We start from the raw sequence: 15,513 nt of genomic DNA on the forward strand, positions 1-15,513 counted from the left end.
TAAAAGGACGTTGTATATATCGTACTCCCATGATACTCCCATGATACTTCCACTTTCAGTGGAAGCCGGTTCAACTTGCCTAAGGTTAGTGCTGCTTCGGTATCGTTATATCGGTAATTATTTGATTGGTTGACGGATATCCGAGATATGTGATCGACACGCTGATATAAATTAAAACGGAGAAATTATTTTACATCGAAAAATGCATTATTGATGTAGCTGCTTTTATTGAACCAATTTCGTTGCACACGATCTAAGATTATAATTAAAGAAAAATAAAACCACTGTGTAAAGATAAGAATAAGAAAATCAATTTTCTTGTGTTGAAGTAACAACGTAACAGTATTGAAAAATATGTCGCGGTTTTGATTACAGACAGATTTTTCTATGTTTGTCATGTTACGAGCCCATCAGTCCCTTTAGCCGTCCCATAACACAGAAATTAGTAAGTAAAATACATGTTTTTTTTAAATATGTAAACGAAACCATTTAGCGAAGAGAATCGAGAATAGCAAGTCAGACAATCCTCGCCACTTGAAATGAATTCGGAAAGAAGTTACCCTTTTCTTTATGAAATAATCAACAATTGATGTTTTAAATTATTAGAAATCATAAATACGATTTATGCATGGAAAATTACATTTCTGAAGTAATTCTAATATTTTACATGAATATTATTGCGAACATTGGCGAAGCGTAATTTTTGCGTGACAATCTTTGACACTCTACTACTCTCAAAACTATCGTATTCTTTCTGATATATCCGATGACATTGAATCTCACTGCAAATCTAAAGCTCTCACAAAATGCTTCCGGTTTAATGGCAATTTGTAATTGCGACTTAAACTTTAACGAAGCTGTCCGTTGTAAGTGCTTTCAAGGAAGGGAAAATGCTACCGTAAGTAAGATTCCATTAAATGTAAACTCGACGTGATCACGTTCTTATAAAATGACAGAATTAACAAGTCAGTGCAAACTCTCAAAGTAAAACCGCTATGACGAAACACTGTCGAGTGACGCTGAATAATAACGTTCGCTGTCGTGTGTTTCACTATATGTGCAGTGTTAAATGTCTTAGATATAAACACCGTGCGACTATAAAAGCAAAAAAAAAAAAAAAAAAAAAAAAACGTAATAGACGTGCGTCAGAAACAGAAGTACGACATTAAATTTCTGGCAAAAGTGTATTAATCATTACGGTTACTATATAAAATCATTACGGTTAATATATAGGAATAGATTCTGAATCACAAAGGATAGCTCATTTTAATGATACAACTCCCGTCTTCGTATCTCTTCGACTTTGGAGTAAAATATAGGCGTATTTACTTTTGCAGCGCCCTTCGTATAGATGTACTTATAGAATACCCGTCCCAAGCAGGTATAAGCCATATAACGGGACTTGTTTATGGTCGAAAATATTGGATGCTGTTCAGCCTCTGTTTATATTTGTTCTTTTCGGAAATTGCAACTATGCCGAGTAGTATTTATTAGACAGAGTGAGAGAGAGAGAGAGGATAGAGAGAGAGAGGGGGATAGAGAGAGAGAGAGAGAGAGATAATTAACAAACGGTGTGTCTAGATATTATATGTAAACTAATTTTATTAAATTTTAAATATATTTTTATCTATTTAGGGAAGTACCATTGAAACCATATCATAACATCTAAAGAACGAAAAAGCATTAAACATCCTTTAAAAACGTGATCAAAACACCATAAATTACTAGAGAGGGTCAGAAAAATAAGTATGGGGGGAAAGGAGAAAAGAAAACAATCTCAATGAACACCCATGAGTTCTAAATTATGGATATGTTCTTTCTGGTTAAACAAAGACGGTTGCCTCGATAATTTTTAAGTGAATTTTCGAGTATTTTCGTTGTACATTAGCCGCAGGGAACGGTTGGGGACATTGCATTTAAAAACTCTTGGCTTTTGACACCAATCCCTGGGAGCTTCACATATATATGACAATTTTGAGGACTCATAAAAGTTCCACCTTTAAACGCCAGGGTTTTATCCCTTACACATTTTTCAATTGTGTGTAAAGGATAATCATTGGCCAAAATGATCTCAGTTATGCTTTGGAATTCCGCATCTAGTTTGGTACTAGATCAAACTGAAACAAAAATGTAGTAGGCAAAAAAAAAATGTTCTGTCAGCAACAGTACAACTTCAAAATAGTCAATATCGCCCACCTCCAGAAGAGAGGGAATTCATGTCCGTGATAACCGTGGTAAAAGAAGACACACTCCAATCGCCAGAAACACCCACACACGCAATTTGCAGGACACTGCTGACTCGTCTCTAGCCTCCTGCTTTTATAGTGGCCGGGAATTATCCATTTGCATAATCACATGAGAAAGAAACGTGATTTTCCGAGAGTTGCATAAAACCCCCTGGACGCCATCTTGGAATTCTCTTTTCCCCCCAACCGGTGACACAACAGACGTACCCGAGGTAAGCTCTTTTTCCCCTCATTTTAGTTATTGCTACTTCTGCTACACTCCCCCCTGATCTCATGATCACAAACGGGGCAGGGGGGCAGTCGTCTTTGTCTGGTACTTCTCCGAAGAACCGGAGGCAGCACTTCCTCCCTGCCATCCTCCTCATCGCCATTGTGGCCACCAGTCTGCTCCATAGGCGGTGTTTCACAATTAGGGCAGGGGGGCAGTATTCGTCTCTGTCGGGTACTCCTTCGTAGAGGCAAGACGGGTGGTCCTTCCTCCGCTTCTTCAGTATGTACATTATATGGCTCAAAATCCTCTCCGTCGTCCTGCATCATACTCTCTGTCTTTTCAGAAGACATCATACTGTCTGAGTCTCCCTCTTCCTCCGATGTAACAACATAATGGCGAGGGCGCAAATCCTTCACGTGACGAGGCACACCGTCCACCAAAATCGACTGAGGGCTGATCACCTTGGTCACCTCACCCTTGCCGAACCTCGTGGTACATCGATTTTGCGGTCTTTTGACCCATACGCGATCTCCAACCTGGTAAAAGCTGTTCTTGGGACCTGGGGACGCAGTTGCGAGATTGGTCTCCTTTACTCGAACTTCGTATTGATAAATCCTGTTGGCAGTCTCTTGGTGTGATGTTATACCAGTAGACAGCCTCCTGTATGGGACAACACATTCTAGCCGCTATTCGTTTCACTGTACGGTGACATCGCTCCGCTATGCCATTCCCGGCTGGAGCGTATGCACAACGGAATCGCAAGTGAACTCCCCATTTACGTGCAAATGCTTGGAACATATTGCTGCAGAAAGCTGTGTCATTGTCTAAAAGGAGTTCATGCGGCGCGCCACGCTCGAGGAACACTGCCTCCAACTGATGAATCACGCTTGCCGAGTCCTGCCTTGCCAATTTCCTCCAAATGGAGAAACGCGATGGACCACAGTCTGTTAAAGTTAAAAAATGGAAGGTGCCATAATGCGTGATATCCATTCTAATTCTCTGCCAATTCTCGCTAACTTCCTGCTTTCCCTTTTCCCACCTGACTGGCGCTGGGTCAATGGACTGACATTCCTCGCATTTCTGTATGACCGTTCTGACAGTTGCTTTTGTCGTAGTTGGACATCTTCTCCTGACAAAGTAGGTAGTGCGTCGCACCCCCGGATGTCCACTATCTTTGTGAATAGCCATGATTTGACTCTCATCCAGCTCGTCTGTGTGGACCGCGCCTATCACTGGGTCAAGACCGTTTTTCTTTTTCATTGCCTCAAACCACCGCTGTGGCACTCGTGTCAGTCGGTCAGCAATGTTTCGTGCTGATGGAACCAGCGTCACATCCACTGTCATCCCGTACTCTTTCACGAGCTCCTTAAGAGTGCTTAATCGCCTCCTAATAAGCATCTCGCTTGCTGCTTTGGTGCGTACTCGCGCCTTTCCAGTTAGCGTGTCCGAGACCCAATGGTATACGCAAACAGAATCTGACTTTATGTGTAGCACCTTGCTCTGCCACTGGAGAGCCAAATTGATGCCTTTCAATACGGCATCCAGTTCAGCCAAGTTGATATGTTGAGAGTCATCTTCAGGTCGCAGCCAACATGCATCTTCCAACACAGTTTCACACATCTCCAAGGCTGCCCCAATTGTTAGGGAGCTAGCATCGACCCATACATTCAGCTCTTTGCCGTCCACACACCAATTTCCCTGTGCCGGATCGTTCTGCTGCGCAGATTTTAAGGTTTCGAACATCATACGATGTAGTACGGTGTCCCTTGCTTCATCATCCCAGCCCTTCGTTACCGAACTTACTCTCCTTCTGAGTATTCCGCAAGCCACACGAAGCCAATCGCACACCGGAAAGCGTCCGACAAGTCGACCACACAGGGAAAAGATTGTTCGTCGCGTAACAATACTGGGAGCCTCCGGAATTGCATTTCCTCGCTTCCACCGCAGTTCATTGCGTTACATCCTGACTGCCAATCCCAGCACCCGTGCACCGTCCTTCAACTGCTCCGGGTTCTTGCACTCCAACCCGAACTGCGCGAGGTGTTCTCTCACACGGGTCGCGGGCACCACGTCTTCATTGACAAAAATGTCATCAATGTAAGCAGATGCTGCGCGGCTTATAACTTCTTCCTGAGATAATACTTCGCTGACAATTGCTCTCATTATCAAGGGAGCCACATTCAAACCAAACCCCAGACGGGTCAGACAGTATTTTTCCCATCGATTTCCACAGTCTGGTATGGCCACAGTGTCTCATGGACCCGGACTTGTAGGTATGCTCTTCTGAGGTCCAGTAGAGACACGTTAGCACCTTTTTGTCTCCACTCACGCAGCTTAGCCGCACAAACATCTGCGTTGGCCGTAAATGCGTCTACGTAATGATTTAGCTCCCGGTAGTCCATCACCGGGCGCACTTTGGCTTTGTTCTGCTGTATCACAGCCATCAGGGGAATTAGACCTTTGGGGGTCCCAATTTATCCTCTGGGTATGGCACGAGCCAACCATTATCTATCCAGGTGTGGAGCTCCTGCGTGTATTCTTCACGAATTTCTGCTGGCACTGGGTACTCTGACACTCGATTATGCAGCCTTTCAGGGGGGTGGTCCACAGACCATTTCCACGATGCGGTCCACGTTCGGTTTTGATGGTCAAAGGTAGCAGTGAAATCTGGTTCATCGATAGAAATGGCTGCGCATTTAATACTTTTCCTGTCGCCCAGCCGCACTGATCCTGTAGGCTTGACAACGACACCTCCTAGAGCTTTTATGGCGTCGATCCCTAGAAGCAAGTCAAATCCCAGTGCCTTGCCATGCACTACCAACACATCGACTCTGGCAGACACACCTTCATCAGTGGATACAGAGACCGTTCCAACACCGCAGCACGCATGGGACATTCCACCAATTGTGTTGACATTTACGTTTGTTTTTCTCCAAGACCGGCACCGGTCTGCATGTAAAATTGTCCTGGAGCATCTTGTATCAATAAGCGCCAAACATCGCGTCCCGTCAACATGGATGCTTATCACCGGGAGCGTCGTGTTCACATCTTGGTTGGGAAGGAGACTGGCGCTTATGCGTCCTCCCCTTGCTCGTTTCCCGAGCAGTTCCGAGCCCAGTGTCCACTCTCACCGCAACGGTAACACCGTGTTCCACGTTTTCGACAGTCCCTTGCAAGGTGGCCTTTAACATTGCATTTGAAACAGGTCACGTTAACAGGATTATTCTGGGCCCTGTTGTTGGGTGAGCGTGTGGCCGCAACCACATCCTGATTTTGTTCGCCAGTCGTCGTCAAAATTCTCGCTCTCGACATTAGCTCCCCCATGGTCAGGGCTTTGATGTTCGGCACCTGTTGAAGAGCAATTGAGATGGTGTAAGGAAATCCAGTGACAAAAGTTAATTTTGTGAGTCTCTCTAAGCTTTCTCCTGTGAATCCGGCCAATCCAACCAACTGCCTGATTTTGTTGGCGTACACATCCACACGTTCACCAGCCCATCTAACCATAGTTATTTTTCTATATGCTGCAAACGCGTCATCAGTAAATGCCTCCTTTAATCGAGCCTCAATCTGGTCTATTTTCTTTTGATCGTCCTCCTCCATTTCCATGTAGAGGGCCAGCGCATCGCCTTCCAGGTATAAAGGTAGCAGACTCGCTACGTCATCCACCTGCTGAAGTTGTGCGACAAGTCTCACTTTTTTCAGCCACGCTACAACGTCTCCCTCGCCAGAGAACGGCTTGATAATATCACTGCTTATCCGCACCTTCGCCATATTCGGGCCGAAATAGCTTGAAACAAAAATGTAGTAGGCAAAAAAAAATAAATGTTCTGTCAGCAACAGTACAACTTCAAAATAGTCAATATCGCCCACCTCCAGAAGAGAGGGAATTCCTGTCCGTGATAACCGTGGTAAACGAAGACACACTCCAATCGCCAGAAACACCCACACACACAATTTGCAGGACACTGCTGACTCGTCTCTAGCCTCCTGCTTTTATAGTGGCCGGGAATTATCCATTTGCATAATCACATGAGAAAGAAACGTGATTTTCCGAGAGTTGCATGGGGTAAACGCTAATAAAAACCCCTGGACGCCATCTTGGAATTCTCTTTTCCCCCCAACCGGTGACACAACAGACGTACCCGAGGTAAGCTCTTTTCCCCCTCATTTTAGTTATTGCTACTTCTGCTACACAAACCAACAAAGTCCAATGCACTAAAGTTTTAATCAGATTTAATTTTCTGATTTTAGGGGAGAACGAAACCCAACTGATGTGTTATTTAAAAGTTATATATATATATATATATATATATATATATATATATATATATATATATATATATATAATTGTGTGGTTCTTGTGGCCAAGAACCATAGCTATGTTATATTATATATATTATACAGAAAAAATGAATATAAAAGCATAATATGTATTTCAAATTTTTACAGAAGGTTAGAAAACATTAGTACCGTCGGTTTACAAGTCGTATATAACGGGGTTTCTGTACGGTCGAAAATATTGGATGATTTTCAGCCTCTGTTTATATTTGTTCTTTCCGGTAATGGCACTAATGCCGAGTAGTATTTATATATTATTAACTATCAAATAAAGGATTTATTTTTTTGTGTAACGTTAAACAATGTGTATCATATCTTAGTTCTACTGGAAAATATTTTTCCTGTTATATGATATAAGTTTAAAAAATATATTTAATCACATATTTGTCACTTATATATCTCTGTTTTTCTTGCTATCTGGTGAAAGCGGCAACGATACACAACTGACAATTGGAAGCAAGTGTGAAACTGTAATGAAAGTCATATCGCTCCAAAAGATAAATAAAATATCGGTATTACAAATGGATGCCTCACACACACGTGCATCGATATTTATATAAAGTTACGTATGTGTATATGTTTATATATTTTTATTTATTAACTCGAAAACAAATTACCATACTGGCTGCGTTGGGTAAAGCGAGATGATTTACCACCCTAGACTTGGGATCAGGTTACTGGCAGGTAGCCCTCGATGGGGAGGATCAAGAGAAGGCGGCGTTTGCATGGCATGCACGACTGTTTAATTTCAGAGTTATGCCGTTTGGCCTCTGTAATGCACCAGGGGTCTTTTCGCAATTGATGTCGATAGTTTCACGGGGGCTGGCGGGGTTTGCGTAACCTCTCAAATACTTCCGTGAAATGTGAAAAGTGCTCCTCAGGCGTTCGTGAGAAGATTAGAATATCGTCCAAGTATGGCATACTTGGACGATATTCTAATCTTCTCACGAACGCCTGAGGAGCATTTTGCACATTTGACGGAAGTATTTGAGAGGTTGCGCAAACACCAACTTAAATAAAGTTACCCAAATGTCAGTTTCTTAAGAAGGAGACCAAGTATTTGGGGTTTGTGATTGATGAGGCTGGAATAAGACCGGACATAGACAAAGTGGAGGTTATCAGGTCTCTATCTGAGCCGAAAAGTGCGATAAGTGCGAGGGTTCATTGGAATGATCGGCTATTATCGCCGATTTATACCTGCATTTAGCCGACTGGCTGCTCTCATAATAGCGCAAACAAAAAAAGCGCGCCCGTTATAAGTGGGCCCCAGAATGTCAGAAGGCTTTTGACGCCCTGAAGGAGCAGTTGGCTGCTATACCGTTGCTGGCGTATCCGGATCTAAGTAAGCCGATCGTTCTGTATACAGACGCAAGTGATACGTGTATAGGGGCGGTGTTGACCCAACCTGCCGTGAGAAAGAAGGCCCCGTGCCTGGCATACCAGAGGAAATTCCAATATATTTCCTGTCACATGTTATCCCAAACCCAACAGAGGTGACCAGTGATTGAGAAAGAAGCTTTTGCTATTGTATATGCGGTACAAAAGCTAAATTATTATTTGAGTGGGGCTGAATTTGTGGTGAAAACTGACCACAAACCGTTGAAATATTTATTTGAGGCAGATTGGACGAACAAGAAAATCCAACAGTGCGCGCTCAAGCTGTCCGGTTATCAGTGCCGAATTGAATACTTGCAAGGTAAAGAGAATACCTGTGTGGACATCCTGTCCAGGATTCCAGAGCAGCTGGAATCCGAAACCATCCGATTATAACCTGGAGTGTGTGACGTCAGGGAGCGGTAGTGTTGGTGGCAGAGGTCAGGATGGAATTAACTTTTTATGATGAAGGAGAGAATGCCTTAGCAGCCCTCTAGGCGATGTTTAGTGACAAAGATATCAAGAGACAACCCGGCAGCCCAGAAAGATTTCTGGAGGGTCGGAAGACTGATTTGATTTTGGTTGATGTCACCAGGGGTCAACGACAAAATGTTCGAATGACCTTGAGTGACATGTGGTCAAGATTAAATGAGAACTGTGGGAGAATGTCTGCAACCTGGGGAACGAGAAATCGGAAATGGGATATGTGGCTCCATGACCCACCCGATGCGATACCTAGAAGGAAAAGGAGGTACCATACCTCGAGAATAGCTTAATATGAGGGTAGAGAGTTTTGGTCACTTATTTTAAAGTGACCATTCGTTGAGTTCAGTCTAGAGCGAGTTAGCTCCGATGATAATGATTCATGACTGTAATTGCATTACAATTTTAAATTGTGAAAGAAGAATTCCGATGATTGAATTTAGTTGAAAAAAAAAAACGAAAAAAAAACGAGAATACTATTTTAAGCAGTTCGTGAACCTTGACGAAACATTTTGGCTGGATATCGGCTGTGTATTTATGTAGCGATGTTGAACGCTGTTGTGAAGAATTTAAAACTTCTGAGAGTTGTGTTTTTATGTATTCAAACGAGAATAATTGGAGATATAAATTGGAGATATAAATTTTTGAGGCTTGAATTAATTTAAAGAAAAAATTGTTTTTGTTACCTCAGTCTGGAAGGATTTCGTATTTAACGGAACAAGTTTTGGTTGAGTTCGGTTGGGAATAATTAGAAGCATACATCCGGCGATTAAATGGAACTTTGGAAAGAATTAAAATTCTGCTTCAGTCGGAAGGATTTCTTATTTGCGAAATAAGGGTCAAGGAGGTCGCAATCTGAACGAAGAATAATTCGAAATAATTATTAGCATCACTGAGTGAAGTGTGATACACTCAATTGTGCGCGAAAAGTGATTTATTATTTTTTAGATAGATTTTTCCATTGCGAGTAAATCAGATGCGTGATGTTCGCACCTGAAGATATTAATGAAAAACAGACGGAATTTCTCGTGCGTTAACTGAGTCTCCTCGAAGGGCGCGACCTGCGAGGTCGTTAAACATTATGCATTTTAGTAATTAATTTTTTGCAATTGGTTGAAATTAATTACGGAACATTTAAATTAAAATTTAAGTTGAATTTTCGGCGTATGAATCAGTAATGATTTAAGTTTTCCGACCATTGCGTGACCTCGCGGTGAATTTCTGGATATGGATCCATTCGGACATGCTGTCTTGGAGGACGCTGGGGACGCGTGGATAATCCCTGTGTTTTTTTTATTATTAGTCGTCCATAAGGAGACAGATATTGAAATTGAGGCCGTTGTGTGCACCACCATGTGTGTCTCACACGAAAAGAAAAGAAGTGTATCATATTAATCGTTCATGGGGAGGCAGATTAATTATCCCGGAATTGAGGTCGTTTACGACACGAGCGTGTGTGTGTCACACGGAGAAAGAGTGTATTATGGGAACGTGTTTTGAAATATCGATAATATATTGGTTGTTTTAACAGCCTGTGACAAAAAGGTATTTGACATTTTGTAAATAGTTGTGTACTGACAGACGGGATTTTCCTCGCTTTGTTCAGGGGATGGGCGTGATCAAGCTGGTGTATCTGTGGAAACTAGGAGAGATGGTCTGATAGCAGAGCGGCGAGCGGTAGCTGGGTGAAGGAGGGAACTGAGTAACGTGACGTGGACAGAATCGCGAATTGTTAACCCCCGGTGGCCTTGAGCACGCCGTTCGCTCTGCTTGTGGTTAGGAAAAAATAGCATTGATAAGCGCTCCACCTGGAGGACTATTGGATAGATCGATGGCTGCTATTCATAGCTGTGTTAATAAATACACGATATATTTGGAGGAATAGAATAATATACCCGAATATTAAACCCTTGGAAGATAACACATTAGTGTTTGTGTTTGAATTATCGAAGAGGATTCGATAAGTCGAGGAACCAAATACGAGGTTTATCAAGTTATTACTCCACCCGTTCCATATCCACTGGACACACGCAAGTTAGGGTTGGTAGCCAGTTACAGAGTGGAGTCAGAATGTGTAGCGCTTAATATGGCAAGAATATGCCGAAATAATGGTCTTGGAATTTGCCGGTCACAGAGTCCGTTGTATGTCACTGGAGATCTTGAGTTGTGTGTTTTGGGATTATTTCAGGGGAATGAGAGAGTGATAAATAGCGCCTGTAAGGTTGAAGTGGCAAGTGAAGGTCTTTTGCCACTGGCTATAAGAGTAGCTGAAGGCACCTGGTTTGTATCCACGCGACAGAAGATGAAATTGTCTAAGGTATGCGGTAACACAGCTGTTGGGATAATCAAGGTGAGAACACCTTTAACTATGGTAGAACTGGACAGGGGTTGTGAAGTCTGGGGAAGGGGCATAGGGTTACCTGCGTATTATCAGGTTGAGGAACGGTATTTGTTAAAAGCACCTGAGGTAGAGTGGTTGAATGACGAATTGACTAACCTCACTGTCTTCTGGGACCCCCTGATCCATCTTTAATCGCCACATACCCAACTTAGGCTACCAAAAGCTATGGGAGGAGTTAGAGGAATAGATTTGAGTGAATTATAGGCCCGATTAAACGATCTGGAGATTACAGAAGCTGGGGATAGGCTTCAAAAGGTAGTGGTTATAGGAGCGGGAGTGAGCACGCTAGTAACGTTAATTGTGCTGTTGTTGCGTGAAGAGAGCGAATGTAGGAAGAACGCAAGGTGGCGAGGATCTTGAGGCTGATTGCACAGATGGCGAGAGAGACTGGTTCTGGCCCGCCTGTGGTTCTGGAAAATGCGGATGCTGGTGCTAACGAAAATGAAGTGCAACCCGGAGACCTCACTGATGCTGAAATCCAAGGTAACGGAAGACGACTTGAAGATCTTTTCTTTTCTTTTCTCGCTGTTTTACCCAAAATTCTTGCAGGGTGCTGAGCTGAGAACCGTCGAAAGAAAATCCCAACGATACCCTGAATGATCGTCTATTGAAGTGAGAAGATGTCCTCAGTGGAAGAAATTCTTACAAGAGGCTTATAAAGGAGACTTGAACTGTGAAATAAAAGGTGAAGGTTCAGCTACAACTGCTTAAGGTGAGAAAGATTCCCTAGTTCAATAAAAAGCGGGTCGTTTGAGAACCCTGATTAGGGCTGCATACCGTTTACGAGACTGAATTGCACACACGCCAAAAAATCTGCGGTTTTCCGATTTCGTGGCGAAATCTGATTGGCTAAGGAAATTTCCACCCCATCCACATACCTCACTTTATATACTACTGTCGCGCGAAAATTAGTCAGTTTTAGAGTTTCGAGTTGAGTTTCGAAGCGCTTCCGAAGCGTGAAACTCGAGGTAACCCGCCGTTCTCTGGAGTGACGCCTCTTCCTCCTTATCCACCCGTCTGACGCTGTCTGTGAAGAGATTTGAGACTTTGAAAATAACTTACTAAGAACTGAATGATATTTGTAAAATTATTTGTACATAAGTTTGTGAAATTAATTCTGTAGAATAGAATTTCACAAGTCTGTTTTTCTTCCTGCCTGCGGCTTCGATATTCGCTTTCAGCATGCAGGATTCAATGTAACAACCTTCAAAGAAGGACCAAGCGATACAAGCCGAGAGTTCCAGATAAACAGGGGTCCTAGCCAGGCTTCATCGGAGTGGTGTTACACCTAGACTTACTAATAAAAATTAAAAACAATAACATTATCACAGACATCTACCACAAACATACAGACAAGCAACAATATATACTCTTCAAAAGCCATCACCCAAAAGCTGCATAAAACCTACATCCTAGCACATAAAATCTGCCCCATAGTTCCAAACAAAAATATCCGCACAATCCGACTCAAAGAACTACTAATGAATCTAAGAAGGAGAAAATACCCACCAGAACTTATAGACAAAGTGATCCAACAAGCGATAAGTATACCAGTAGAACATTTGAGAACCCCCTCAAAACGAACAAAGAACAAATCCTAACATATGTCCCCACACACAGCACAAACAACCCAGATATTTTCACAGATATAACGAAAATCCTCGCCTTACTTAACCAAAGCAGCAAACTAAACGACTTCCTTAAAATATCAAAAATAATAAAAAGCAAACGTCAACCCAAAAACCTAAAACGCATTCTTATTTCATCAAAATTCAATCAGCACACAACATAAGGAGTCACAAAATGCAACAAACAACGATGATATTGGGGAGAAACACATTCATGAATTCTACACAAACATTCAAAAATTAAAAAAAAAACTTAAATTGCACATCCAAAAATGTGATCTATGTAATAAAATGTGCAGTATGCGAGAAATCCTAAAAAAATCGGCAATAAAAACCTCAGTAATGAAGTAGCCTTTCATCGATCCAACATTAAATTAATGTAGAAAATAGGCACTTGCATGTTTCATAGCACGTCCCTCAAATGCAGTGGAGGCAAATTTAGGATAATGCCCATTTTCCGATCAGACAACTACCTTTTTTTTTAACTTCTACAAGAAAAAAACTTCATAACATAATTCCCCCTCCCAACATTGAAGAAATCCTATTAACAACACACATAAAAAAGCAAAACACACACACACACAAAAAAACGCGCACACATGCTTCTGAAAATGTGAAACCACACACACGAATCAGGACAAGCATTATGAGGTACACCCACGCACTCACAATCACGCACGCCCACATCCAATATAATATCGTTTTCCTAAACTTTCTAGACGAAGGCAATTTTAATCAATATATATATATATATATATATATATATATATATATATATATATATATATATATATATATATATATGTATGTATGTATGTATGTTCGTATATGTGTGCATATGTATATATGTGTATATATGTGTGTATGTGTGTATATATATGTATACTCCTATTTTTATATATTTATATATATAGATATATTTATCATTTAGTTTCCATTTTATTTGTGTGTATGCATCTATTTATATATATGTGGATGGCTGAGTATGTATATGTGTACGTATGTTTAGATTAGGGACGAATCTTATGCCTATCTATACCTCCTACCTCTATCTCTCTCCTTTCCTTACACACGCAAACACACATGGGCATGTACACACACCGACACAAACGCACACATGTCAAAAAAAGAAATCACAGATTTGAACCGATACACACTCACATATATACGAAACGCACAGCCCACACCCTAACACACACGCACACAAGCGCGGATATACGTTCAAACGCATACACACACATGTGAAAAAAGAAATCACAGATTTTAACCCCCACACACGCAAACACACAACGCACAACCCTCGCCCTAACACACACGCACACAAGCGCGGACATATGTTCAAACACAAACACACACATGTGAAAAAAGAAATCACAGATTTTAACCCCCACACACGCAAACACACAACGCACAACCCTCGCCCTAACACACACACATCTAAAATGAACAAGGCCGATAGCCGTTAGTCGCGTGCTCTCGTGTAATGAATGAATGCGTGAATGTAGGTTTGACATGAAATCCTTAAAGATAAACTAAAATGACCGAAAAATGGGCTGAAATGACTTAAATAAATAAAAAGTAAATAACTTAGAATGACTTTAATTAACTTAAGCATTAATTGAATGACCTTACGAATGACTTGAATGTTTAAAAAAATAACTGGAATCCTTCAAAAATAACTTAAATGATCTGGAGAATGACTTGAATGGATTTGAGACTGACTGGTTGTAAAGTGGGTGATCATTTTACATTACATTAATACAGAAAAGTGATCCCCCACTTTATATCACAAAGTTACAAACATAAGTACAGCATGTAGTAAGAACAGATACTACACTTTGATCTTGGCCAAAAGGCAAAGAAAAAGGGATTTACTTGCTCCCCCACCGAGCAAATTAGGCACAAGGCCGATTTTTAATGTGAGGAGTGAAGGAGGAATGGGGACCAGCTCCCCGGGGAGTAGGGGAGCTGGATAGTGACACTTGGTATGAAGGGTTGCCTCTACATTGACCAAGGTCTTATATGTGGGGCTGTAACCACATATGGTGTTTGCTTGCAATATCTGCTGAAACAGGTACTACACTTTAATCTTGGCAAAAAAGCCAAAAAAAGGGGTATTTATTTGCTCCCCCACCGAGCAAATTAGGCACAAGGCCGATTTTTAATGTCAAGAGTGAAGGGGAAATGAGGACCAACTCCCCGGGGAGTAGGGGAGCTGGATAGTGACAATTGGTATGAAGGGTTGCCTCTACATTGACCAAGGTCTTATATGTGGTGTTGCCCCACATATGGTCTTTGTTTGCAGTATCTGCCGGAACAGTAACTACACTTTGATCTTCTCCAAATGGCCAAGAAAAGGGTATTTATTTGCTATCCCACCGAGCAAATTAGGCACAAGGCCGATTTTTAATGTGAGTTGTGAAGGGGAAATTGGGACCAGCTCCCCGAGGAGTAGGGGAGCTGGATAATGACAATTGATATGAATGTTTGCCCCTACATTGACCACGAGCTTTTATGTGGGGTTCTTATTTATTTGTTCCCCCACCGAGCAAATTAGGCACAAGGCCGATTTTTAAGGTGAGGAGCATAGGGGAAATGGGGACCAACTCCCCGGGGAGTAGTGGAGTTGGATAGTGACAACTGGTATGAAGGGTTGCCCCACACTGACCAAGGTCTTATATGTGGTGCTTCCCTCACACATGGTCCCTGCTTGCAGCATCTGCCGGAACAGACACTACACCTTGATCTTGGCCTTTTGGCCAAGAAAAGCTTAAAAAGCTAAAAACAGCATCTATTAACAACAGACCTTTGATCTTAACAAAAATGGCCAAG

The 15,513-nt window shown here is 41.9% G+C and overlaps 1 protein-coding gene and 1 pseudogene across 4 annotated transcripts in view; both read right to left on the reverse strand.

The window, feature by feature from the left end:
- Nucleotides 1–15,513, reverse strand: part of LOC145295859 (uncharacterized) — a 790,170-nt gene that overhangs the window by 19,687 nt on the left and 754,970 nt on the right. The gene's annotated exons all lie outside the window — the stretch shown is intronic.
- Nucleotides 14,413–14,549, reverse strand: LOC145296490 (U2 spliceosomal RNA; annotated as a pseudogene).

This window comes from Euprymna scolopes, chromosome 16 (assembly GCF_053919585.1).
Source record: "Euprymna scolopes isolate OS-2025 chromosome 16, ASM5391958v1, whole genome shotgun sequence".
Lineage (NCBI taxonomy): Eukaryota > Metazoa > Mollusca > Cephalopoda > Sepiida > Sepiolidae > Euprymna > Euprymna scolopes.